At 33.7% G+C, this 27653-nt stretch overlaps 1 protein-coding gene across 1 annotated transcript in view; it reads left to right on the plus strand.

The window, feature by feature from the left end:
* The window catches only part of LOC138305656 (CUGBP Elav-like family member 4), a 103004-nt gene that overhangs the window by 38416 nt on the left and 36935 nt on the right, over positions 1–27653 (plus strand). The gene's annotated exons all lie outside the window — the stretch shown is intronic.

Raw genomic sequence — 27653 nt, forward strand, 5'->3', positions numbered from 1 at the left:
CTATATAAAAATGCGTTAAGAAATTCTCAAAGTTCACTGGCTGATTTCTTTCCTGGCAAATTATCAAGTTCGACATATTCCAGAACCTTAGTATAGGCATTTATGCAACACGAGAACCAAACAAATAACCTTTTTGCACTTACTCATGGTTTCAAGGGTTTTTTTTCTGTGCACTGACTTCTTAATCGATAATTCTCTGTAACATCTTTTGGCATCATGTTTTTCTTTTTTTTTAAATAACACCATCAACATACAAATGCATATTTGATTAGTGATGTCACGTGAGAAGTCGATACCACCACAACATACTATTTACAACTTAGATAAGATTGTGCATGCGATGCATGTATATTCAATAGTCAGAAGGTTATACAAGTGGTAACCCACTTTGTAAGAATCCCACATTATACGTAAGGATTTGGAGGGTCCTGGGAATTCATAACAACTAGGTTGGGATATGATATAGCTACACATACTCTGGTCTATTATCTGAGTATTACATTTTGAGTTTACAAATCACTTTTAAATCTATTTCAATATTTGTAAACACACATGAGCTAAATCTGGTGTCTAATAACAACAGTGAGCGTAACGTAAAGAAAATGGTATGAAACAATATGCAACTTTTTTTGCTTCAAGTATGCGGTGACAACGGATCATTTTATGCTGGATAAGGATTAAAATACCACTGGTAATGGTGATTTATGTACTACAGTTCTTACATACAAAGTAATACGTTTTTTTGTGGGGTGCTGGGCGTTTTCTGTGTTTTCCCATTAAATTCAATCGAGATCCATTGAATCCGTTGTGTATCCGGTTTAATATTTCTGTATTTAGCATTTATCTACCCGTGTCTAAAGAAACATTATGGCATGTGCATTCCAAAACCAGGCATTTTATAGTAGTGTAGCTATGACGTAATCTGCAAATTAACATATGTGATAAAAGATGTATGCATCACTTTGACTCTGTATCGATTTTTCTCTCTAAAATGAAGTAAAGATGCGATGCTAATAATGTTTATGACACTTAAAACATTTATGGCCTATCAATTCTTTCTGATTACTTATTGGAAGGGAGGTAACCCGTGCATACTAATCATAATAAAGGGAACTAACTCCATATCGGGGGTGGTCCCAATGAATAGCGATATAATTTGGGATAATTGCCATTGTCTCTAATAGATTTTCATCTCTTATTCATGCAATACGGCTGTTTTCGCCAGGCGTGTCTCGTAATGTGACAAAAATCAATATTTGCTCCTATGTTAAAAGGTATGAGTGTGCGTGCGAGGTCACTGAGGCGTTTTGTCAATGAAATCATTGTCATTCATACACGTACTTTCAACATAGTGATTTGTGTCGACCGCTAAGGGCACACATTTTCCAAAGATTGCGATAAAACAAGATTGTGTCACACGTCACTCTAAATTCATTTCCAATTTGATATGCTATATTTCATTCATGAATACGATGGATAAGATTTGTCTAAGATCACGCAATTTAAAAGTTAGGCGTTGTAAAACCCAATGTCATTGGCTCAATATAACATTTTTTTACTGTCTCACAAATGTTCAAATCATGCTTATTTAACTCCGTGGATATGTTATGTACAAACAAATGGACAAGAAAAAGGAGACTGTTTTTATTGGTGGGTGTAACTAGTTTTACCTCTTACCTTGAAAACAATAAAAAGCAGATGTTATACAAAATGTGTTTAAAGAGTGAGTGAACCAGTCATTATTCACGTGTTGTGATAATCAAATGGTATGAAATACGTAATTTTCTACCACAATACGTTATGTGATTCAACTCTCAGGCCATGGTATAAAGGCATTGTGTATTGGATAAATATATTGATATTCCAATGCGATTCCACTATTCCACAACGTTATATTGTTTTGGCCTTCTTGTGGATGATTTAATTGTGGTAGAAACTCGTCCCACAACTCGACTTTAGTTGATATGGAATTTATTACACACTCGTAAGTTATTTTTCAATAGTTACAAAAGACACTCACTAAAACTCGTATCTTTCGCAACTTTCTAAAAATAACTCACTCGTGTGTAATAAATTCCATATCCAATAACCACTCTTTGTGTAACCTCTATAAAAGGAATACTTCAACCTGTCAGAGTTGCTTCCCTTTTACTTACTGGTAGGGAAATGACCATATGAGCCGATCGTTTTCATCTAATATACATTATGCAAAGACATGTGAATCTGAATTAAATCGAAACAGCTTTATTCATGAAATTATTAGGAAAGAAACCGATAAATGAAGTAAAGAATAAAAATAGAATATAAAATGATGGTCATATATTTAAAATTTGGGAATCCTACCGGTTCGATTGGTACATAATTTTAAATCTAAAGCATGATTTAATGTAGGACCGTCAATCCTAAACCGCGAAGTACGGATTACGCGAAGTATCACCAGTATCTTGCGACACGTGCATAAATTCATTTCAGGAAATACCGTCCACTATACACATACAAATACATAAAGCAAATTTTCGTTTCATGCTAGACATAAATAAGAATAAAAATTAAAAAATTAACAAAAGGAAAAATTAGAATTAACCTTCTTGGAATGACTTTTGTATACTGGTGTACATATTTTGTCGATGCCGAGAGCGAATACAGAAGTTGTATATAGTCTGTGTGTGGAAATAGGTTCTGCGTCCCCATGAACTATAAAACTTCCTCTTAATGTAAATAAGCTGAGTTCGTTGGATGTTTCAACAAGAAGCTTGTTTTCGCCAGATGCTCGTTTCAACACGTAGCACTCGTCACACGAACAAGCTGCGAACAGAGTCGAAATCATGGGTGTTTTTAAATTGAAGAATTTTCATCTTTTGCCTTTTAGCCCCCTTAATGTACATCTTGTGTTGGTTTAATCACATGCACGTGCCCATGCCTCTGTTTCAATTAAAGCCACGTGACCAGATTCCGGGTCTGGCGAAGGCTTTGAAGTAATGATCTGTTTTAAATTGTGTATACAGCTATTTCACGCATGTGCAAATGATCATAAAGAAATGTCTTAATATAGTTTTAGGTATAGCACCAGGAAAAACCGGTATGTAGACGTGTTAGCAAACTTCTATCAAAACTATCAATAATTATCAATATTTCTTTCAAAATAATTTTCTTCTTTTGAATGTCGATAATTAGTAAAGGATTTTGAGATTGTACATTTTGCATATCACAGAAATACGAAAACTATCAATGATTACGAAAATCTTATTAGATATAAAATCTATACACTGTGTTGTTTTGATAAAATGTGCTGCTTTCCGTTGATTCCTTTCGTTAGATTACATTTTCTTTCTAAGAAAGCATGTAAATTGATATCGTAGAAAGATGTCTTGTACTTGGATACAATAACTTGAGTATATTCACCTTATCAATATTTTGTGTAAAATTATATCCTGATTCATTTTTGTAATAACCATTGACCAACCCAAACTATTTGATAAAAAAAACAATATAAAAGGTATGGTGGCTGATTTCGGCCATGCCGCGCTCGGCGACCCCACCATGCCACAGTGCGACAATGCGACAGTGCGCCGTGTAACAGTGCGATAGTGCTCTAAGCGATAGTACATAAATGTACCACAATCCGCTAGGCGAAGAGCAATGCGCCCGGCAAATGTACGTACATATCAACTGAAAATGTTACGAAGTTGTGTGTGTATATAACCTGTGTAAAATGATAATTCAACCTTTATTTTTCTCTCAAATTACTAAAAACGTGAATTAATCATATTTGAATATACATCAGTTAGACATAATGAAATTTTACATCAAATGAAAACGTACTAAACATTCACTTTATACATCATTTAATATTTTCGATAGATAATGGAAGTAATATTAAACGATATCGTTTGCGTTGCTGCATTACATATTCTGATAAAATCTTTTTATCCGGAATACCGTCCTAAACTTGAAATGAAATGAGCATGTGCAATCTTATTTTTGTTACAGCGTTTGTGTTTAATTTGAGAAGCAAAACATTTTCTTGTTTTTTATGTTATCGGCATTTGCAATCTAAGATAAGCACACGGTATATCACTTAGAAACGTCAACTGTTGAATATTAATGCCTGAAGTGCACAAAAACAAGCTGAAATTGAAGAAAATCAAGAATGTCCGAATTGTACTTACGCGTAGAGTGAGACGTTGTTCCATTGCGATAGCTGTTTTCGAAAAGCATGTATTATGAAGAGCGTTTACCGTAAATTGGGATATTTTTGATTTGGTCATATTTTGGCTTACTTGGCGCTTGACATGTAAGCGTCTAAAATTTAACATACCAAAATTTGGCTTTGTATTTATATTTTTATATATAGCTTTCGATTGATCAACATGTCATTTAATAGTAAAGTGAACAACTACTATCAGGTAAGTTATTTGATTACGCTACATAAACATACATTTAAGATATTTGCTATCAACCGGAAAAAAAGTTATCTGTGCGAGTTTTTTGTGCAAATATGATTTGATGTCACTATTAATCGTTTTATTGAAGACCAATATTTCAAGGGTTGTCTTTATGTCGATAAGGCTTCAGAACTAATCACGTCCAATTTTCATTGTTGCGGGATCTATGTGTATAGACAAAGTAAACCTTTAGATTTAGCTTCTTTTAATCAAATCAAGCTATGCGCCAAAAAAATACATGAAATAGGGAAACGCAAAATTTCAACACACCAAAATTTAATAATCCTATTTTGATACAAAAATGCGAAATTTTCCCGACGCCAAAATGTGCCAATTTACGGTATCACAATTTTCAAATCGAACCAATCAATAAAAAATATAAAAAAAATCTTATAATTGCATAATAGACAATATTCCACTCCCTTCCCATTTCAAACTGCCCAATTAACATAAAAAGTATTACACTTACAACAAAAGTATATCAAATCAATATGCAGTATCATTAGATGAAAAAAACGTGATTTCGAGAATAAATAGTAGAATTTTCTATAAGATGTAAATATCCGCCCTCGAATGAAAGAAAACGGAATGGACATGGGGAACACTAGCGGCCTTCTTGCCTCTACTTTCATGGCGGAGGCATCACGAATCTAAAATCACACACAGATCGAAACGCGCATGTGCAAAAGACAGTGTCCTGTCAGATAATGGATTTCGTTTCAGATAAATCATGTGCTCAACTGAATGTTATACGTCTACGTTGAAAACGAATTATGGCAATAAAGAGATATTAGTTATAGACATGTTTATGAGACCAGAGAAGATGGGTTGGTATAAAAAACGGTCCGCAGGGAGAGATCCTTGTATCGGTATGTCATAAAACATATTTCAGAATGAAGTTTAAATGGATTCCGCATCACCTTAACCCATGTATATAACGGTAACAGTCAAATATAAGCACTTTTCTTATCTAAAATATATAGCCAGATACAACAGTTTTATCTCAGCTCAGCCAAATAGCCTGTAGCTTCGATCTGATAAAGGTGTTCGCGCTATTTCGTTTACAAAAAATACAACTTTACGAGGAAGCGACACTGTGCAACCCGCCTAGTTAGGGCCTTTTGTTCCGGTTGACAAGCCTCTGTTTTTTTTCAAATTTTCCGAGGCGTACTGGGACAGTAAGATCCGGAATGTAACAGCGGGAATTATCTGTCTCTATTGAGTGAATATCCGCAAGATCCATCCGTATTGTGAACAGAAATGCCCTAACGTGTTTTGTTAAAGTATATAGCAAAGGAAGAATGAATTTGCCGAAACCGCGCTATTAATGAATTCCGGAACCAAGAATCCGTTCCAATTCCTCTTCTCATATCGTGCCTCATTTGGTTGTGAAAACTCTTTAAAACAGATGTGATTAAGAGACCTCACTTCATTTTTTTTAAATGAAAGGATGATGAGGTTTTTCATGCACTACAAAAAAAATGTATGTCGAGATAAATCGGTGTTGCTATATACATGTTTATGTTGTTTATCATTTCAATAATAAAATTTTCATGAATTAAGATAAACTGATGATTGAAAACGATATTTAGCACATTTATATAACCTAAATTTACTTGGAAATAATGGAAAGCCCACAGCTTCAATCTTTAACAAGTGATGGAAAATAAGTTTGAAATTTGAAGCTTTTTCTAAAAGCCACAAGACATGAAATGCCAAAGAGCTTTACACAGAAATGCAACCCAATTTTGTTAGAACTTCTAAATTTAGAATACACTTGCAATCTTTAATGTAAACCAGGCGATGCGGATGCATTTTAAAATAAAGAATACCCATTAATTTTGGAAAGCGACATGGATTCAATTGCCTAACAAAAAAGGCTTGTTCGTGGCGCCTCATTGCCAGCCTGTTTACTGCAAGAAAACACTCGCCACGGATGTGGAATCTTGTCTTCAAAATCGTTGCTTTCAATTAACTCATTTACGCTAGTGTAGTTACAACTGCGGGTTAAACCGTCTACAAAATTGCAGTAACGCTCTGAAAATAATACTTTTAGGAAATAGCATTAATCAAATCAAGATTCTAATTCAAGCCGTGTGAGTTGAAATCGGAAATAATTAGAATCTTTACCGTAGAGAATATATGTTTCCACTTAACATTACTTTTGTTATATCTGTCTGAAATCAAAACCGGAAATCGTAAAATCGAGACAAACAGTGTATTAAAAAGGGACTACATAAACAATCAATTCGGTATTTTAGGTCTAAAATCTACCAACATCGACAGCCAAACAAAATATAATTATAAACAATGTATACTTCTTATTCTCCGCAAAATTCTTATTTGTGTTTCATCAAAATACATTACTAAATAAGGTTATAGGAAGGTGCTACGCTCTCGCAGTGGTAAAGATGTCTTTAATTCTAATGAGATCGCAGAATCAAGTGATTGTCCATAAAAGACAATGTTAACGCTTTCCAATGTCCAGGTCAAATGCAGTTTTCAAGTCTGGTCATTCATCATTAATTTTGAAGGTCATCTCACACAACTGTGAACAAACATTATTGTTATTGTTATTAAAAATCTTTGGTGGGGGTTTCATCCTGTGTTGAATTCCGCACTAAAAAAATGACCAAACTTTTCATAAAAATGCAATCTTGAATTTCTCCCCTGTCAGAAACAGACTAAATAAAATTGCAAATTTCTATACACATTTTACATCTACATACATTGCCCAACCAACACATTAATTATTTAAAACTTATGCACCCTGAATACCCAATCAGCAGGCTCCGAAACATTCACCTCTCTATGATATCTCCTGCCCAAAAGGGAATGTCCAATAATATATTTTTAGTTTGATTCAGCTGTTCCTACAGCTAGCATACCGTTAAACATTAAAATAACTATAAACTCGTCAAATTTTTTATTTCCCCAATGCTTCACTTTACATTTGTAATCATCATCGAATTCCATGTGATGGGGTTTCTTTTTTCACCAAATCGTATTAGAAAGCAGTTCATGTCAGACCAGACAAAGGGCCAATGGATTAAATTCAGTGGACGCCATGGAGCAACAATCAATGATGAACTTTATTTCTTTTATATTGCTGACAAATATTGAAAGCTGTACAAATTGAATGACTATGGTTTTAACGTTTACGGAATATTTTATAACGGTTTTGACAGGGAATAAGCCACTGTCTTGTCCAAAGTGAAAATCAAATCTTTTTTGGAACGAGCATTGCGATTTGCAACCACCACATGACCTCACCGTTTTTATCGTCACACCCGATGTAGCATAACAACTTCGTATCAAAAATAAAATCCATCAAAACTTCATGGGAATAATTAAGATGCTCCGTAATTCACGAAAAGGATAACTCTTTTAAAGAGATTATGATACAGCAGTTTGCAGATTGTTTAACTTACACGGTGATTGTTTTGTAATATATTTAAATCAAGTAAACATCCCTGAAGGGTAACCTTTAATATGGTATTTACATCATGCACGTATACACAAAATATATCCTCTTCCTATTTTTCTTGCCACCATTTGAGAATTCCATTTCGATTTTCGTTAAACTACATGTACTACAGATTATGTCATCAATTCCGACACGACATGACGTCGTTCGACGATAAATTGAGTAAAAGGAAATATCTAGCAAAATGTACCATCACAATGTCATAAGCCTGATAAACTTAAGTTTGGTTATTTCTATGGCAATAAATAACAGTGTACATTTAAGGATTTTTTAGACTCAAATTGTGAAGGATGTGGAAATATCGGCTCTAGGTGAAAAGGCATCGCTCTTGTCGTGTTCCTAATATTGCTTCAGGACATTGAAAATCGAAAAGGTCGAGATCCATTGGTAGAATGTCAGACAGTTGCACATGATTCATTCAGCCCCATCGACCGAGTGACGGAGAGAAAGAGACAGAGTAAAATAACATCCTTGTGACCATTCGGAAATTACCTGTTCCACAGTGTTTACATGCATAGCAGTAGATTTAATCCATACTTTCCCGAAGTTTAATCTTAATAAGTGTTTTAAACCCTTTGATCCTACTAAACCCCTTGTGGTTGTATATATAGAACGCATCAGATTAAATTCAATATCAGAACAAAACACACGAAATCAACAAATTAAAATAGTCTAATTAACTTCCGAATCGGTGCCAGTTACCATGGAAACGCATTATTGACGTCACCAATTGATCCGTAGTTGAAACAACGATTTTAAGCCTGACGTCACCAGACAGTTTTTTATTTAATGATTATGTTCAGATAATTTAAAGGGACATATCTTCCTTTGGATATCAAGGAATATCGTTTTGTCAATAATATTCACGCAGGTGATGTTTTCGTTGTCTCTATCTGGACTTTGATAATGAGATCATAATTAATTTGTAAATCATAATTATAAACATTATATTTCGATTTGAAAAAAAAATCATAAATCATTTTACATACATTTACTTATTATGGTGTTAAGAATTTTTAATTTGAAAGTTATTTTCAATATGATTCTATGTTTTTTTTATTTTTTTTTTATTCCTGTAAGTATTAACAGATTACTGTAACATATTCTTTCGATTGTACATACAACCATTCAAAAAGAAAATGTTTTAGATTTTTTCGTGATGTTGGAAGTCATCATGTGTCCTCTAAATCTGGGCTATTTTGGATACAGAGTTAAACCTTTTAATAAACTTTACACCGTTGTGGAAGCCTTCGACGCACGAAATACTCGATAGTGGCAAACCGTACATTGTTTTGTTTTCGTATTTTCACATTGAACACCAAATTAATTCTTTGAAACATCTTTGTCCTTGAACCCATACGTCCATCTTGACCCAATATATTTGTTTTTCTTCAAAATATCGCAACAATTGCGACAACATTTACCAATATCTCCGAATGTCAAAAACAGGAAATTGATGTCTAAATCTACTTTTATTGGTTAGATAAGACTTCGTAATAGGATACACGGCAACCGGATATTACTCTTTTCGTATCGACTACTCTAGTCAAATTGTCCAAGTCACGTGATTTTATTACTTTATATGGTGTTTTTAGAGAGCTTTCCTTCTGTTTCTTTCTGTTCTTTGTTTTTTTAAATTTTCTTGTTTTATTATTCACTGCTTCGCGTGATGCCAACATTTACAAATATGATGGTGACCAATATCATGATGCAAACAATATAAACAAAAGAAATGTTAACAAAACTAACAATCTTATCATAAAATGTTACCAAATATGTGGCGAACACCAGCGGAGTATATACTTTACTCATGAAACAAAGTATCGTGGAAATAGAACAAAATATCCATGATGAATTTTCTGTTCCATTCATGGAAACCGCCAAATAAATCCAGGCCCAATATAGGTTATGTCACAATCTCGTATAAGATCTAGGTAGCGACTGTTGTGTCATATCAAGCTCTGACCCAGTGTGAAGCAAATGAATGAATGAAGTTTTTTTTATTTTGCAAAACCACGATAAAGACCATAGATCTTCCTTTAAAGTCTCACCTCAAAAAGTTTAGTCTAAAACTATTCCCTACGATCATCTTTCATCGCTTTTGTTTAATATGACCAAAACGTTTCATACAAAAGTATCTACTCATAATAGATAATTAATATACATACATGTTTAAAGAGGAATTCATAATGATGTAGAAAACGGATTTTCAACTAATATATACAATTAATAGCCCAATTATTTACACATTCACAGAATTGTATATTGACAAATAACAAAACAAAAAAGGAAAGAAAAATGATTTTTAAATGTATGTTTTCTTGCTGTATCACATGCCAATTAAGTTCTTTGAATTCTCAGAGCGATGCCATGCTATAAAATAATCAAGGACGAGCCACACTGCGGGAGGTAAATGGTATACTTTTCACAACATATAATTACATCTACCTTGAGCGTGCGTTGGTAACATACCAAAATATTGTTTGATGAAGATGCATTGATAAAAATAACAAAAACGTACAAGGACGGATAAGACAAAGTACTGAGTTTCGATTGTAACAATTCATTACGACGTTCCGACCAAATCATTATTCAAAACTACATAGCATTTTTTTATTTTTTTTTTGGAAATCTAATATTGTAATATCATGGCAAAAATACCAACTGGGCAATCATTTTGAGCATCCTTCAACTAAACAATGTCCATGTAACAAAACAAAGGATGTTGATTATCCAATCAATAAAATCGTTATTTAAATATTTACCCAGACCAACACGATTGATTCTGTTCCGGTATCAAACATTTGACAAAGCCGCTCGAGTATTCAAATCTCCCACGCGTCTCCTAATATAGCGTATGATAGATATTTTATGCATTGAAACAGAATGTCATTATTCTCTGGATACAGGTCAGACATGTCTGATCCATTTTAATGAGACATGTACCAGAGGGTACTGGTTTAGCCAAAGAGAAGGGATGTTTCTGTAACGGGTGTCGTTGTGTGTCCAGTGTTATACAGAGGCTATACTCGTAATCAGTATAACCATTTAAATGTGACAAAGACAACAATTACATCATTTTTTTATATTTTTGTCATGCTCATCTGTGTATAAAAATAGAATGTCTGCAGTAAGTGAATATTGTGATTTTAAACAAATCTGTGAATAAAATAGATAAATTCAGGCCAGGTTCAGGCCAAAATAGATCATTCTATGTCAAATCTAGGTCAAATCTTGGTCGAATACAGGTATCATCTAGGTCAAATAAAAATAAAACCCACAAAATAAAAAAAAAATCAAATAAATGCAAAAAATAATATAAAATAAAAGCACTAGAAAACATCAAATCGACTAGTTTTCCTCCGATCCTCAGAAGCAGATATGTAATATAACGCCGGCTTCAAATCGTTTCTCTGGTGCAATAATGTATACCAAATTCAGCCTAATACTAGAAATGCATTATTTCGTTTAAGGTATATCTAAATGAGTACGGGGATAGTTTACCATAAGCCCCCAACTTCCAGGTCGCCAGTTCAATTCCCATGTGGCCAGTTCCCTTTAAGGACCGTTGGTCGGTGTTTTACTCCTGGTACTCTGTTGTCAGCCATAATCTAAACCTGACAGGCCGTTAAATGACCCTGACTGTTAATAAGACGTTAAACAAATCAAACTAAAGGAAGTATGTGTCTCCCTGGTAAAGCCCCTCACAACCAACGCGTGGTTTTCTGTCCTTTTACATCATTTTACTATTGAGATATTTTGATGAATCTGTTCGAGTTGTTCCTCTTGAAAATCAATTTTATCTGCCTAACTCTTGTTAGATGTATTTACAGTCGGACTCGATTGGTAGATCGATTGTGGAGTCTGCCATTTGACACGAGTTGACGCTTCACAGGAACACGGAGGGGCTCAACATGAGGGAGAAGTAACAATGTAAAAAATACGTTAATATATAAATAAAAAAGAATACTTCAATTGATAGATAAACCGAATGCATTGATAAACAGATAAGATAGAATAGATAACTAAATAGATATTAGAAATATAATACATTAAATAGAGTAAATAAAGAAGAAGAATTAGATGCATACTTGCATGAAAAAAAAAACTCAATTAAGGAAAAGAAGAAAAAAACAGTTGGTTACAGTAACATTACACCATGAAAATACACAAATAAAAAGACAGGGAATCTAAGGAAGTGCGATAGAGTCGATACGGAATACGTTTATATCAAAGGTAAAACGAAAAAAAAGGAATATATATATAAATATCTTTGAGAGCCAAAGGCAAAAGTATAAAGAGTAACAAAACCATAACCGGTCACCTTTTTCAAATGTGTTTCTAGAAAAATGCATTTTATCAAAGTAAAATAAAAAGAAATATACAGTGTGCCAAGAAAGTATATCAACGCTTGTGTTATAATGTTCACATTACATAATACCAATCTATTACTGTTTACAAATTAACTATTTGGTTATGATCTTGCCGTATTTTGTATTCCTTGCTCTCTTTTTCTAAGACTCGAATAACAGAAAATGTATATTGGAATTTTTTTGGACAATCGAATTTTATCACAAAAAACGATTTTGAACAGGTTAATAACTATATAAATGATATTAAGAAAATTAAAATCGCACGCACCGAAATACGTTTAAAGCTAACAATATATGTTTGTTGACAGTACTGTAAGACAATTTTCTTCCATGGCTACTATATTACTCGATTTCCATTTCAAAGAAATTTGTCACAGATTCGAAATTGTAGAGACATACCTTCAAAAAAGTTGTGGAATACGTTAATTCGCGGAGATAAACTTTCGCGAATGACCTTGATTTCAGAATTTGCGAAAATAATCGCACGCTAAAGAAAGTTGGATTACAGTATTCGTTTCCATAAACAATGCACCTCTATGGTTTATTGCCCTTTAACCGTACTGCTAAGCAATCTGTTATCCGCTCAGGCCAACTTCCCTCTGCAGCTTGGTCAGTTGAATATGCTATTCGTATGCTTTAGTCTGATGAACACATTTGCCTTAGGTTACATTTCTCTAATAACGGTATAATGCCTTCAATGGTTATCACAAAAGTCCAAGACAGATTCGAGCAATATAAATTATACTAATTATAATATCTCATTAAGCTAATCTCTCGATTCCGTTATTACTGATTTTGCTCCGACTTCATATTTCACACATCTTGGTATTTGAACTGTGGTTAATACCTTTACTCTGAAACATTTTGAAGTATATCAATTCCAACTAGCTAGGCTTCATTGTTTTAAAACACTATCGGAATGTGAATATTGGCGACGTAAATATTAACAGTGTATTTTGTAAAACTTTGAGTAAAACACCTTTTTAAGGAGTGAGTTTAAAACATATGGCATGATCATAAATCGTTGTGGCAATTGTGGTCATATTTTAAGCCATTTCGGATGACAAGTCTAACCGGGACGACATTCGATCGATAGATAGGTTAACATTTGGTCCTGTTGGGGAACCAAGGCAAACCAGTGCACAGCCGAAATTGATTTTCCACGCACGACCGGAAGTGACGTAATTATCAGTCGACACTATCAGAGCGCTGTACAAACATTTGCCTAGGCTTCAATAAAACGGCCAGACAGGATGTGATTGGTATTTATATTTTATTCTGTCTGAGATTTATTAATCAGTGCCATTGTGCTAATGCACCAGCTATATATACAAATCTGCCACGTCAGCAAATTACACTTTATGAATACAAAGGTTCATTTGAGGGGCAAATTCGTGAGATGCATATATGATTGTCAATATCAAATAGGTTCTAACAATATCACAGATTTATTATATTTGCTCGAAGCAAATTACGTAGAATATGAAATCACCAAGGGATAGAATTAATAAACATTTGTTTATTCGATGCGTCAGTGCATATATGCACAAACAGTTTCCGTAATGATTAATATCATTAAATTAATATTTATTGGTTTTTACATGCGAGTGTATGGATGCAGTTTAGGAATATAAAACTATCTTAAACGTGTGATATTGAGTATTGACATGAAAGATATTTTATTTTAATTTAGCTTTTTTCATCTTTATATTTTTAACCAGAAGTATTGAAATTAAATTCAGTTGAAGGGGCATAACCTGTTCTAATACCGAGTCGTTCTGTATCTGTATCTGATTCTTTTTTGTATGTAAGTCACATTAACAGTTGGGGTCATTTAAGGAAGTGGTTAATTGACAGGAAGATACACAATGTATCAGCCGAAATGTCAGCAGAAACAAACACCGACCTACGGTCAGTACCTTACCACTGCCTTACTGTGTTTCGAACTCTATGGGATAGTTACCAGGCACGTAGAGCGTAACTGTAATTCAACTTACTTCCGCGTTTTCATGCCTTTGCGAAAGTTTAATCTTGCTATATACACTTCATAGGTTCCACTGTATTTGTATTTAAATCCGTTTTGTGGTAATTCATTTTTGCGATTTGCTGTAATCGCACGCGAAGACAAGCTTAACAGTAGTATGTTAAACGCGGTGAATGTACCTGTGCCTCAGTCATCAATTTATTCCAACGCATATTTTGCATTATTCGAACAACACGTTTAATTGCCTATTTTATCAAGATAAGCAAAATATTTTTACGATATATCCTATGTTATCTATTCCATATTACCGATATTTATACTTAACTCAGCACGTGCGTTTTCTATCTGTCAAGTTAGTGAGGATAACAATCTTTTCGCGCGTGCAGGCACGAGGAGGTATTAACACGTCGCCCAAAACAGTGAAGCGTATTTCAACGTGAAGAGGTGGTCTTGATATAACGGTTTTCGACATGGTCAATAATAATAAAGTTGGATCTAGTTATTTACCGTGATATATTTCTTGGCAATATATATTTCATGACATTTCTTTTCAATTTATGTACGTCGATGATCAAAGGTGATTCAATCAATTTTGCTGTTGTGTTTTCTTTAACAGCATACATGTACCTCCAATATACCCCAAAACAATTCCATGGTGTAGATATACTGAACAATGAAATTTCAATAAGCTTGTTTTAAAAACACATTTTCTGAGCGTCTGAAATTTAATTACATAATGAAAGGCATACGTATTGATAGCCTATACCAGTATGTACTGGTCGGTAAATTTCCCTGGGTTAATACGACCTAATGACACCTGCTAAACCTCTCATGTCCTATAATGGTCCTTGGCAGTTAATAGGATGATATACCAAACATGTCAACTCGTAATCTAAAATTGTAAGAATATTTAATATCTAAGAAACCGTGGAATCAACAATAAAATTAGTAAATGAATAATTTATAGCAAACAAAGCAAAGATGTTTCCTCTACAGTAGAATCCAAAAATGTATTAGGAGGAGAATCCCGGCTCTCGTCAAGCTAAATGATGAATCTGATTTTAGAAATATATCAATTATTTAAAGAAAAAAAATAATTTTAGAAATATATCAATTATTTAAAGAAAAAAAATAACTAAAACAATTTCTCTAAAGAAGAATACGTGTGTAAGGAGAGCCTCTCAGCTCTCAACAAACTAAATGATAAATTCAAATTTAGAAATAAACGAATAATATGGAGAAAGAAATAACATAACCGATTGCTCTAAAGTATAATCCATGTATTAGAAGAAGACTCCCAGCCCTCGGCAAGCGAAATGATAAATCTGAATGACAAGACAGCAGGTGAATATTAGACCTGTAGTGTACCCGCCCTATAACATATTCTGGTAGTGTGTTAGACCCGACAGCTGTTATCTGTCACAACATTAACCGTACAATTGCTTCACACACCGAATATTTGTCTTCACAAAAGTTGGAATGCTGTGTTTTCTCATGAAATTTTAGACGCCACTGATGTTTTTTTTTTTACTTTTTTTTCGTCTGTTGATCAAATTCCGCTGATGATGGTATGCGGTGTTGTCTTTGTAGCCGTCATCGTAATTATCATTCTCGGGTGTTTTTTTTTTTTTTTTTTTGCTGTTTTCATAATTTCTGTTATTCATTAATGATACAGTGAAGCTGTATATAAACTTTAAAAATTCGAAATGTGTAACAAATCTGAGGAAATGTGCTCTGTATGATATACTACCGATTCTTGGAATTTTACCATGATAAAAGATAAATACCAGGATTTATAATGAAAAATGGACATTGGCACAATAATATAAGGATACAACAAAAAATGTAATTCAAATTGGACAATATTTTTGAGGAAGTTCTAGCTATTAATTAAAAAACAGCTAATGTCGTAATTTGATATATCACGATTAAATCCTAGTGAAAATGGAATGCATATATAAACGATTGAAATTTCTTAAATGTCAATGTTAAATATAATTACCAAAATAATATCGCTAAAATGATGATATCTGAGCTGTTTATCCTTTGAATACCGGACTGTTTTATCGATAGGTAGATAAAGGAAACAATCTAGCTAATACAGTTTATATCTATGCGGAAATGATAATTACCTAGCTTACATCTCGTTATTGGATGATGCAACTGTGTGAAACATTGAGCAGCAAGCATGGTTAGCTTTCAAAAACTGTTGGGAATTGTTACTATTGTTATCTACGCCATACGTATGATTGATGAGGAGTAAAGCACACAATACAAAAAAGAAGATATAACATAGTGCGAATGCTTTAAAAAGAAGGTTTTATGTTCATTTCGTCATTTGAGTTCAGCTTCAGTTAAGGTAACAATGTTGGGCTATACTACCCACATATTTTCTTCAATATCCTCTTCCGCATTTTGCTTTCAGAAAAAAATGTATCTGTCGCTAAAGCCTTGTTAGATCTATAAGCGTTCTGTGCTCTCATGTTTGATAGTATCCATCAAGCAGAAATTAATAATTATTCGGTAATATGTTATACAGTTTTTAAGTAAAGCAGCTTTGGTGCAAAAGTGTCAAAAATATGACATTATGAAACAATACGTTTTAAATGCGGATATAATCCATCGGTTCATTCTAGCTTAATATATATATCGGGAGATTTAGGCATTCCTTACGGCTCTTGGGCTCTATATTATTTATACATCTGTTCCCAACATATGGAACTGCTCAGTTAATGAAGAAAAGTGAATTCCGAACAGATACATGCTAAACCAGTAGTGGATATTTATAGAAGCATGCGCTGGCTCTGACACAGTAATACATAGTTATATTTTAAGGTCAGAGGCCATTGGTTCATACTTTATCACTCAACATTGTAGCGTTTCTAAGGTTTATACAGATATATCCATGCCAGGTAATGGTCCTTTTGTTGCTTTACCTATTTAATGCCCATATGATATTACACACGTATACAGTTTATGTAATTTATTATGAATTAACTTTCCAGATGTTTTTTCTTCTATAATTAGTGATACGTATACGGTGATGTTTCAACAAAATTCATATTCATACTGTGTACATGAATTTGATTATGTTCAACATAAACAAACTAAAGTATATAAACAACATAGATAAGGTATGTTTGTAGAAATGTTCATAATTATGTGCAGATATATTTTGTTGTTTTTTGCGCATCGTAAGTTTATATGGATAGTAATACGATATACAGATATCGTTCTCGCCAATATTTCTTTATATACTAATTGCTAATATTCGCGGAGGTTTCAATCTCGCTGAATTCGCGGATTCATCCAAAATTGCAAAATGTAATACCTCGCGAAATTTATCAAAATCATGGTTTCGCGTATTAGCGCCTGTCGTAAGAATGAGGCTTTTAATGTCTTGAAAGATAATTTTCAAAATAACCCCCGCGAATAGGTTCAAAACAGAAAATCACGCCATGTTACACCCGCGAAATTTAACAACTAAACAGTTCGAGGGTATATAATTGCGTGGAAACTAAATTCAATGGGAATATAGCGAAATCATTTCCCGCAAATAAAAACAATTACATACAGTTTATGACAATAGATATGATATATATCGATGCTTCGTACTTTTACAATACATAAACACAGTGCAATGAAATAGGTTAACAATCTTACTTAAGAGTACATTCCAATGACATCGCCATTTTGTGTATGGAATTAGCCTCAGGCGCAACTTTAATTAGCAGATGTCGAAACTAATATCAGAGGTATATTAATCTTCATTAGATTTCGTAGTCGTGGTATCTATCACAGGAGAGTGGGAGCTATGCCGATTTGGAATGCTCTTTAGTTTCTTAAGCTTTAAAGAATGTGTGAAGCACTTGTATTGAAAACAAGACTTTATGTATCATGTACGCTGTTTATTTTAAGATTGAGTCTCAAGTTGCAAAACTTTGTTCTTTAACAATAATGGTAGCAAGGCCACACTCCAATCTGAATAATGCATTTTTATCGGCTATTTACGTTAGTGATATTTCCAAAGAGTGAACTACTAATGCTAGTTTTGGCAGATGGTTAAACTATTTTTGGAAATTTGAAATAGAACAAAACCAAGTAACACTATAACATAATTGCAGACAAATTATCAGTTTGTAACATCAAATAATACCCAACCTTAACGTTACCTTCCATTTCCATTCAATTATATTTTAAAGTATGGTATAGAATAGGATTCTTGCCAAGGGTTTTACTGTTTCTAGAGACAAAGTGAATCTGTCAGTATATACATGATATATATTATACGACTCTTTCATATGTATATATGAAGGATACGGACATTTTACCCGAGGGTCACAAAATGTTATGAAACCCAAGGCTTGCCGAGGGTTTTACAACATTTTGTAATCCCGAGGGTAGAATATCGATGTGTCGATTTATTGCAATTTTTATTGAATGGGGAGCCATGCAACACAGCCTCAGGCGACATGAGTGTATTGCCCTGGACCAGTCAGTATTACATTTGTTGGTATGAGAGAAATATATTTATTGACTGCAATCCTCACATAGAAAAATACATCGAATACAAAGTACGAATTGAAGTTTTGGTAAAAAGAGAGAAGCATGACTAATTTACTAGTTTTATTTAAATCTTATTCAAAAAAGAAACTTTATAGGAATGTAAATGCTTAACACTGGTATGCTTATGTAAATAACATTATTTTCTCCTGTTCTCCATCTGTTTATAAATCTGAAAGCTCAATGCAATTCTACAGACAACATCTGAAGTGAAAGTGAAATGTAAATGATACATTGAATCATCCGATAACTAGATTACTACTATATAACACATTGTCTTTTTTCAGTAAATTATCATTTTAAAACAAAAAAGCTGAGTGAATTTGTGAACCGTATTTTGGTCCTATTCTGACTGGAAATTGAACTGAATATCTTCTCATTATGCATAATGAATACGAACTATTATACCGTATAGCCGGGTATTTCGTCAAGATTTTTCCCATTTCAAGTAAAAATGAAAATTGATCAGCGGTTTTAATGTTTTTTTCGAGTGTATGACATGAGTGCACCATTTCGCGCGAAAAAAGTGATTGCACTATCCCTCAAATTCCATAGATTGAATTAGAGATTGCAAAAAGTTTGACCCCCGCGAAATTAACCGACCAGCAGTATCACTATTATGGTGGTGTAAATGAAATAAATGATATGATATAAAATGAAAATTGGGTATTATCAAACATATCTTATACTAATGATAACTAATCGATACTAATTTTCTATGATTGATTAAGTATTAATCTGATAGTGTAAGCAGCAAGCTAAATATATTACTGAAAAGGCACTTATTTTGCGCAATTATATTTCAGCCCTAAAAGCGATTTTCAACACGTAGGCGCAATACTAATTCGTCCAATCACCATAATAGTCATATCAACAATTCAAAAAAAAATATTGTAGTATTTACACGAGAAGTGTTAATATAGAATTTCTCTAAAATGTGTACGTTATATACAGTTGTATGCAGCATCCAATACGATGATTGAACACAGATGATTGTTATATATACATGTAGACTGTTTTGTTTATAAATTTAATTACTATCTAGATGAAATGTATGTCAAAATGTTTTTACTTCCAAATAATAGGCCTCCAGAGGGAGTATAAATGTATAAACTTCAAACAGTATAAATGTCCCTTTTCTTGCCATTCTAATATTTCCTGTGACATCTATACTTTTTGAAAAATACATTTATTTTATGAAAATAATATTAAATAATTGATGTGAGGTATATAACAAAGTCATTGGGGGTAGAAAGAAAGGTCGTTACTTCTGTGGAATAACAAATCAGAATAATAGTTATTGAGCTCATCTTTTTAGACCGAATGATGAAAGTTTTTAACGCCTGGAAAACAATGAGTATTCTCATCGTCCATAAAGCAACGGGAGAGTTTTAACAAGCCATAAACCTGTCTGGCTTCTGTAACTTCCAACAGGCCTGTAGTGTTCTGTGGTGCTGCCGTGTCCTGATGTATCCCCTCACGGGAAAACCACGCACAGGAAGTACTGGAAGTGCAGAAAATGGATCATTTTAATTGACAAATATTTATACCCATTCACAAGCACGTGTGGGTCTTCAATTATCTGCAAAATTCTTTAAATGCCGTTACCCATAAGAATTTCTGTATGGCTCGCTGTAGTTGTGTTTTGTTCTTGACAAACCAGGTTCTTTGAATTAAATTGCTTGTTTGGCAAGTGCACATCGCGTGCTTACGACGGTATCATGTGTCTGCTATGTGTGGGCTTATTTGGACAAGGTTTTAAGCAGATATTTGAAAAATCTTGAGCATTCTAATTGATAAATTTTCAAACAAGCTCTTGCCTCTGAACGTATATCGGTAATATGGAAGCTTACCTAAAAGGCTTTATATAACCTTGACCTTCACAGAAAAGTTACACAGTGAGCGAGAATTGAAACGGTGAGCACATTAAGAAGGCTTCTTGACCTCATATGTGAATCGATTGACCTTGTATATGCATTGTAAGTATTTAAATGCACAAAATGTTACTAACCTTTGGTGGTGAATAACATGTGAAAAGCTCTTCTTGATTTGTCCCTTTGGAAATCATGGCATAGTATAATTTTAATGTTTGAATACTCAATTAGTCTTTATCTGTTATAGAATACTGTGGCATATTCATGGTACTGCACCTAGCAATTTCTAGAACTAATATATTAAAGACTGTCCATTATGTATGGGTCAACGTTATGTTACAGAATAAACAGTAAATCAAATAATGATCGCCAAAATAATAACAATTATGCCAAAGTCATAAATATCTTTAGGGAGATAAAATTATATTTAACTTGCATTTGTCTATGGGCTCATAAAACTGAGAGTACGATTTATTCAGTTCATTAACTTAACCAACTACATTAAATGAATGGGTGTTAATGTTGAAACAAAACATTCGCTTTCTCTCAGGTTTACCAAGGGAAGCAACTATATGGACCTGTTCTATAAACATGATAACAATACAGTTTTAAGTACATGGCAATGAAACACTGCCGTACACACTTAATAGACTGGGTATGATTTGTTTCAACAAATGGGTTAAATATCAAATCGTTTTTCACCATATAGAACACACTCACGTGTAACCGATGGATTCTCACGAGACTACCAAAAACAACCCAATCAAATCAGTTCTCACGATCACGTGTTCGATGGAGCTTACGTTTTCTCTCCGGGGACAATTATACAGGACATCAAACTTGACTCTATCATTCATCAAGTTGTTATCATGATCGGGTCTATTTATCAACGGAATCTCGTGAAGCAAACAAATGGAATAGAAAATCACGGGACGGAAGACAGTTGCCCGGATCTTGCTCACCTAGTGGAATGGTTCTGCTTAGAAAATAGCAATTTGCCATGTAGTGATGGCATTGTCTTTGACAGATCAAGCGAAATCGTGTCAAAGTCTCGCTAGCTAATGCTAAGACCAATACTGTTAACAGACAAGGTCAGATATGGCCATGCATGCTTTACATTTACTGTTTATATGTCTCGTTGCCATTTTGAAGATTTCATTTGTCACTGAAAGGTAAATCATTTCGATAGCACGAGATGACGAAATGGATACAATGTATATCAGGTCATTGATTTCTTTCTGCTTGTCTAGCCATATTATCTATATATACATGTATTAGTTTTGAAATCAATAAATGTTTCATTGTAATATGATATCATATAATGGAACATTTTATCAGGATACTATATCGAGTATCATTATGACAGTAAGAGACATTTCATTTTAAAGAAGAAAAGAGTACATCTATAGTTTGTCATGACTAATTATGCTTTATTCTTTACCTCCTTAATTAACAGAAAAATCGGTGTCGTTTATCTTCATTTAACTCATGCCAAGCCTCAACATTTCCTGTCAACATATTACAGGTGTATTTCTACCTCTGTCTAATCATGGCTATACCATCTGCAATCACTAACGAGGGGTTTAAATTGTGTTGTGTGTCAATTAATTAGTCGTGTTGTCGTGGAAACGGAAGTAAATTCGCGACAATTATAACGAATTATACGCCGTATCCTTCTAATAACATTGTATATAATCCGGTCACGTGGCCTAGGCTACGCTATTCGTTAGATGCTCATTACGCTAATCTCGCGCGGATATTCACGTGCAGGAACATGAGACAATAGACTTTCGGTATATTTAAACAAAGCAGTAGTTTAGAAACGCCCCGTACGCACGCACGTGTGTTTATAATTGTTCTCGAAGGGCAAATGGCGGTCAAGATTAAAAGATACAGATGTGAGCAAACTCCATGTACTGTATTCTGTTAAGCGTAACGTTATGCAGTGCTTGCTCACTTTGGTCAGAGTTTTAAGGCAGGAATTTCCCCGATACTTCCTGATTAAATATGAAAGTCTATACACGCACTACAAAGGAATTGTTCATCAATAGTTATCAACCTATTCCATTCATTTTGTGATTTACACTTTTTTGTCAATTTTTTTCACTGATTTTTACAATGTACATTTTCTTTTATATATATTAGTGACTTAAAATTCCGAATGAATAAGCTGAATACAGTGATTAAATATTGGCATCGAAACACTCCCCCATTCATTCCAAATTATTCGATGTATTTTTGCGTTAAGCAATACAAATATACTGTATAATTTATTATTTTTTCTACTGCAACTAATGTTTGGTAAACTATCTTATTATACAAACGTTGAACGCATCATCAAAAACATTGATTCCTTGTAACTGGTTTATAACGCGGGTGATTGTTTATTTTTAAAGCATTTTCTGGATGTAAAAATGAAACAGAATTGCAGCAATCTTTCTTCACATAATCTCAACATATCATTATCATTATCATCATCATTAAATCATTCATCATCTTAACATCATTTCATCATCTTCATTATATCATCTTCATCATCTTCATTATATCATCTTCATCATCTTCATTATCATCTTCATCATCTTCATTATATCATCTTCATCATCTTCATAATCACTATATTATCTTAATACATATTTTATCATATAAACGCCAGGTTAGGAGTGACCATGTATTCTAAATATATTCCATAAATTTTATAACTGACGATTATTATTTCTTGATACTCCATGGCAACTTTTTTACAACAGAAATCGTAAATCACAGATGTTTTATGTCAGCGAACGAAGAACGTCCGAAACATCGGCTGATACCAGCGGATGGAAATTGACGTCAGGTTTGTTATAAAATGTGAATTCCGCGGCAGCAAAAAGACAACGACAGTTGTTTCACGAAATTTCCTAGTGTTGTGTTTGTAGTCTTCATTAAACATAAGAATAACCTTTGTGTTGACCTCCTTGACTACATGAGGGTTCGTCTAAATTTCTCCACCATAAGTCCAAGCTGTAATGCGTCTCTAGTTTTTCTATGCATTTACATGGTATTCCGTCCACCTGGTGTACGGCTTGAAGACCAAAATATCGTAAGACTTCAAATCTCGAAGCTTAGCTGAGGTGTTCTGTCTGTCCAATCTTGACAGTTACCAAAGCTTAAATAAACATATGTGCCAATACTTCCCTAGTTAACGTAATGAGGAATGTTGTCTCTAATAATACACGCTTGCCAAGTCAGGGACAAACGTTGTAAAGAAGTCTGATGATATTAGATTCCTAACAAGTTGGGACATTTCTCATTACACACACAAGTAGTGAGTGTCTATTAAGGGCTTATAACGTAAATCAAATGACAGTATGACGATTTGATTTGACCAAACAGAAAACTGGAACGGTTCGGCCGTATGGAACACTTTAAAAATCTGCTAACATATTTAGCTTTTTTTTTTTAATCTTGTCAATTTTCTCGGCTTTTCTTTCATTATTATTTTTATCTCATAAAATTATGCCAGAGAAATGTCTTTTGTTAGTCATTTAAATATTATTGCAGATAGACATCTGTCTACAGCAAAATCATTTCATTATATGATAAATTCGGGCTAGTATCAATTTGTGGAGTTGCCAAGTACATGACGGAATCTTAGTCTGATAATGAGAAGAGTACAGAAACTAGGACAGTGAGAAAGTACGGGCTTCGTCAGGAACCAGTTGTCTTCATACAATAAACAAACCCTTCATCCCTCTCACCTCAAAAACCATTCCTCGTGTCGTCAGGTGAAGGTCAAGAACATTTGGAGCCATGGTTTCCTGGGTAGTCTAAGGAAGTACCGTGTTAATTCTTCAGTGCGGAAAGGGACTGATCAGCGAGAGCTTCAGAAGTCTGTTTATTACATTAGGACCAGAGGCCTACCTCCTCAATTATATTTATAATACGCATATGTGAAGGGAGTCCGTTTATATCTCTAGGCGCACGTGCTTGCCACGCGTCAGTTGAATTTACATGATGCATCAAATTATGACCGACTGCTCAGAATTGCCGGTATGTATCAAGATGTTCTTTTGCAGGCTATTTTCAAGTCTCGCTAGACTTAATCGATTTTAACTAGCTTTCTTCTTTATCTCTGCGTGATAATGTTCATGGTATGTTCTTACCCCGAGACTTTCAAGGTTTTAATATAAAACAGAGCTCACTGCTCATTAACTAAGCGTGTGGCTAATTTTGTTAATGATCCAGAAATGCAATTTCTTTTTCTCACCTTTGCAGGCGAGGCGCGAGGCATGTGGTATTTGATATCTGTATATCCCGATGACGTGATTGAGATATATATGTATTAAGCTTTCAATGCCCCATTTTATCGGTCTCGGTTTTTACCATCTTTTTATAGCGCTAAGGTAATTACTCTCATGACTTATCTGTAAACGTATAAGTATGCTTATTATTTATATGATAGCTGGAGTTTCATATGGTATCAAGAGTTGACATAACATTTTACAAGCTAAATATTTGTTCCATTAATAGTAAATCTATTTCAAGCACGATGAAATCAAATGAACCAAAAGTTGTAATGATCGTTTTGTCTCAATCATGTCGTACTTTCTGCAGGGAAGTGAAAATCGCATAAAAGATAATTTTATTACAAATTTACGCTATATCGCTTACAAATTCGTTTTGAAACCACACTAGCATTTGGAGACCTAATATACTTAGGATCTTACATGAGTGTTCATTTCATATGAGATTTTATTAAACGAGTCTAAGAAGTTTTTATTTTTGCGTGCAAAAATTAAAACTTCGAGATGAGTTTCATAACATTTCATATGAAATGAACACAAATTTAAGATACTTTTTATCACATAACTCCAAATACCTACACGTCAAAATGTATTCCGAAATCCTGATCTCACGTCATTTTTCCTGACGTCATTTTAATGTTTCAGTCTGACGTCACAATGAATTTCCAGCCAATGAAAATCGCTCCAGGTCATATTACACTAGTGACATATGCAAAAATATTACACGGGCAAAATCACCGAATATCAGGCGGATTATGTGATAAAAAAAAATAATTATGATCAGAATTCTCGGTATGATATTCACGTCGCATGTGGAAGATAATCGATGCTTTGTTATGCTCGTGGTAATAAATAAACCTATTTCTTATTAATTTGAAGTGTGCTAATGGTATTTATGCTTATGTCTATCAAAGAATTTAACCCCAAAATTTAGTTCTAAGTACTTCCGACTACTCTTGTGTTATTTTGGGCATATTTTATTAAACACAACATAATCCTTTCCGGAAAAACTCGTAGCATATAGTCAGTTGTGAGTTTCGTACCGGAAGTCTTGTGTAAAACTGTGAATTCAATTTTGTGAATGCACGTGATTTTAAGTACATAATATGCCCGATGAAACATTCTCTTCTTCATTTTCGCTTCCGTAATTAACTTCATGATAACACTACAAGAGCCATGTAATTACCCGTGCTATTGCAATTACTTTGCCATCAGAGGGCGCTGTCGTCTGCTTCCTCGAGCTTGCAAGGATGAAGCGCTTTAGATCTATTAGCATGTACTACAGAGAGTTATGTGATGTCCTATCAATCATATCGGGAGATACATCACAAGGGAGATGATTATGTCGATTTTACAAAGCAAACTGCCTTTGACATCCTTTCACGCAAGGTATAAATAATATGCCGACAGGAAAGACGAATGAATGGATCGTACAATGTCCGATAATGTCCTTATTTCTTACTTGGTTCAATGCATAAGAGACTTGAGAGTAGAGGAGCACCAGACAATATTCCCGTTAAACTCTTCAAGTGAACATTATTTTATTTGTTCACTTTTATTTCTTGCTTTCTTTCTCTCTTTCGTGTGTGCTTGTTTGCTAGTGTTTTTACATCCTACCTCAGTCACTATCGGTTCTATATGGAGTGTCCGAACTGGTTTCGTCTTACATCTCTATAATTCTGTTACTTTCTTGAAATGAACAGTGTCATGTTAATTAAACTAATATACATACACTTCTATTTGGAGATGTTCCAATGGAATACAAATGTAGTGTAAAGTGTTAATGAAGATAATTCCATAACTTTCAATGAGTGTGCCCATTTCCATTCTTTACTGAAATTGCATAATTAAGCACTTGCGAAAATAACCACGTTCACAGTATATGTCATTGTTGTTATATCTATTTCTCTTACAGTATATATCAACGCTGCTATATCTATCTATCTTACAGTATATATCAACGCTGCTATATCTATCTATCTTACAGTATATATCAACGCTGCTATATCTATCTTCTCTTACAGTATATATCACGCTGCTATATCTATCTATCTTACAGTATATATCAACGCTGCTATATCTATCTATCTTACAGTATATATCACGCTGCTATATCTATCTATCTTACAGTATATATCAACGCTGCTATATCTATCTATCTAACAGTATATATCACGCTGCTATATCTATCTATCTAACAGTATATATCAACGCTGCTATATCTATCTATCTAACAGTATATATCAACGCTGCTATATCTATCTATCTAACAGTATATATCAACGCTGCTATATCTATCTATCTAATACAGTATATATCAACGCTGCTATATCTATCTATCTAACAGTATATATCAACGCTGCTATATCTATCTATCTTACAGTATATATCATCGCTGCTATATCTATCTATCTAACAGTATATATCATCGCTGCTATATCTATCTATCTACAGTATATATCAACGCTGCTATACATTCTATCTATCTACAGTATATATCAACGCTGCTATATCTATCTATCTAACTATATATCATCGCTTCTATCTATCTATCTACTATCTATCTTATCTATCTATCTAAGTATATATCATCGCTGCTATATCTATCTATCTTATCAGTATATATCATCGCTGCTATATC

The sequence above is a fragment of the Argopecten irradians genome, chromosome 13 (genome assembly GCF_041381155.1).
Source record: "Argopecten irradians isolate NY chromosome 13, Ai_NY, whole genome shotgun sequence".
NCBI classification, from domain to species: Eukaryota; Metazoa; Mollusca; class Bivalvia; order Pectinida; family Pectinidae; genus Argopecten; species Argopecten irradians.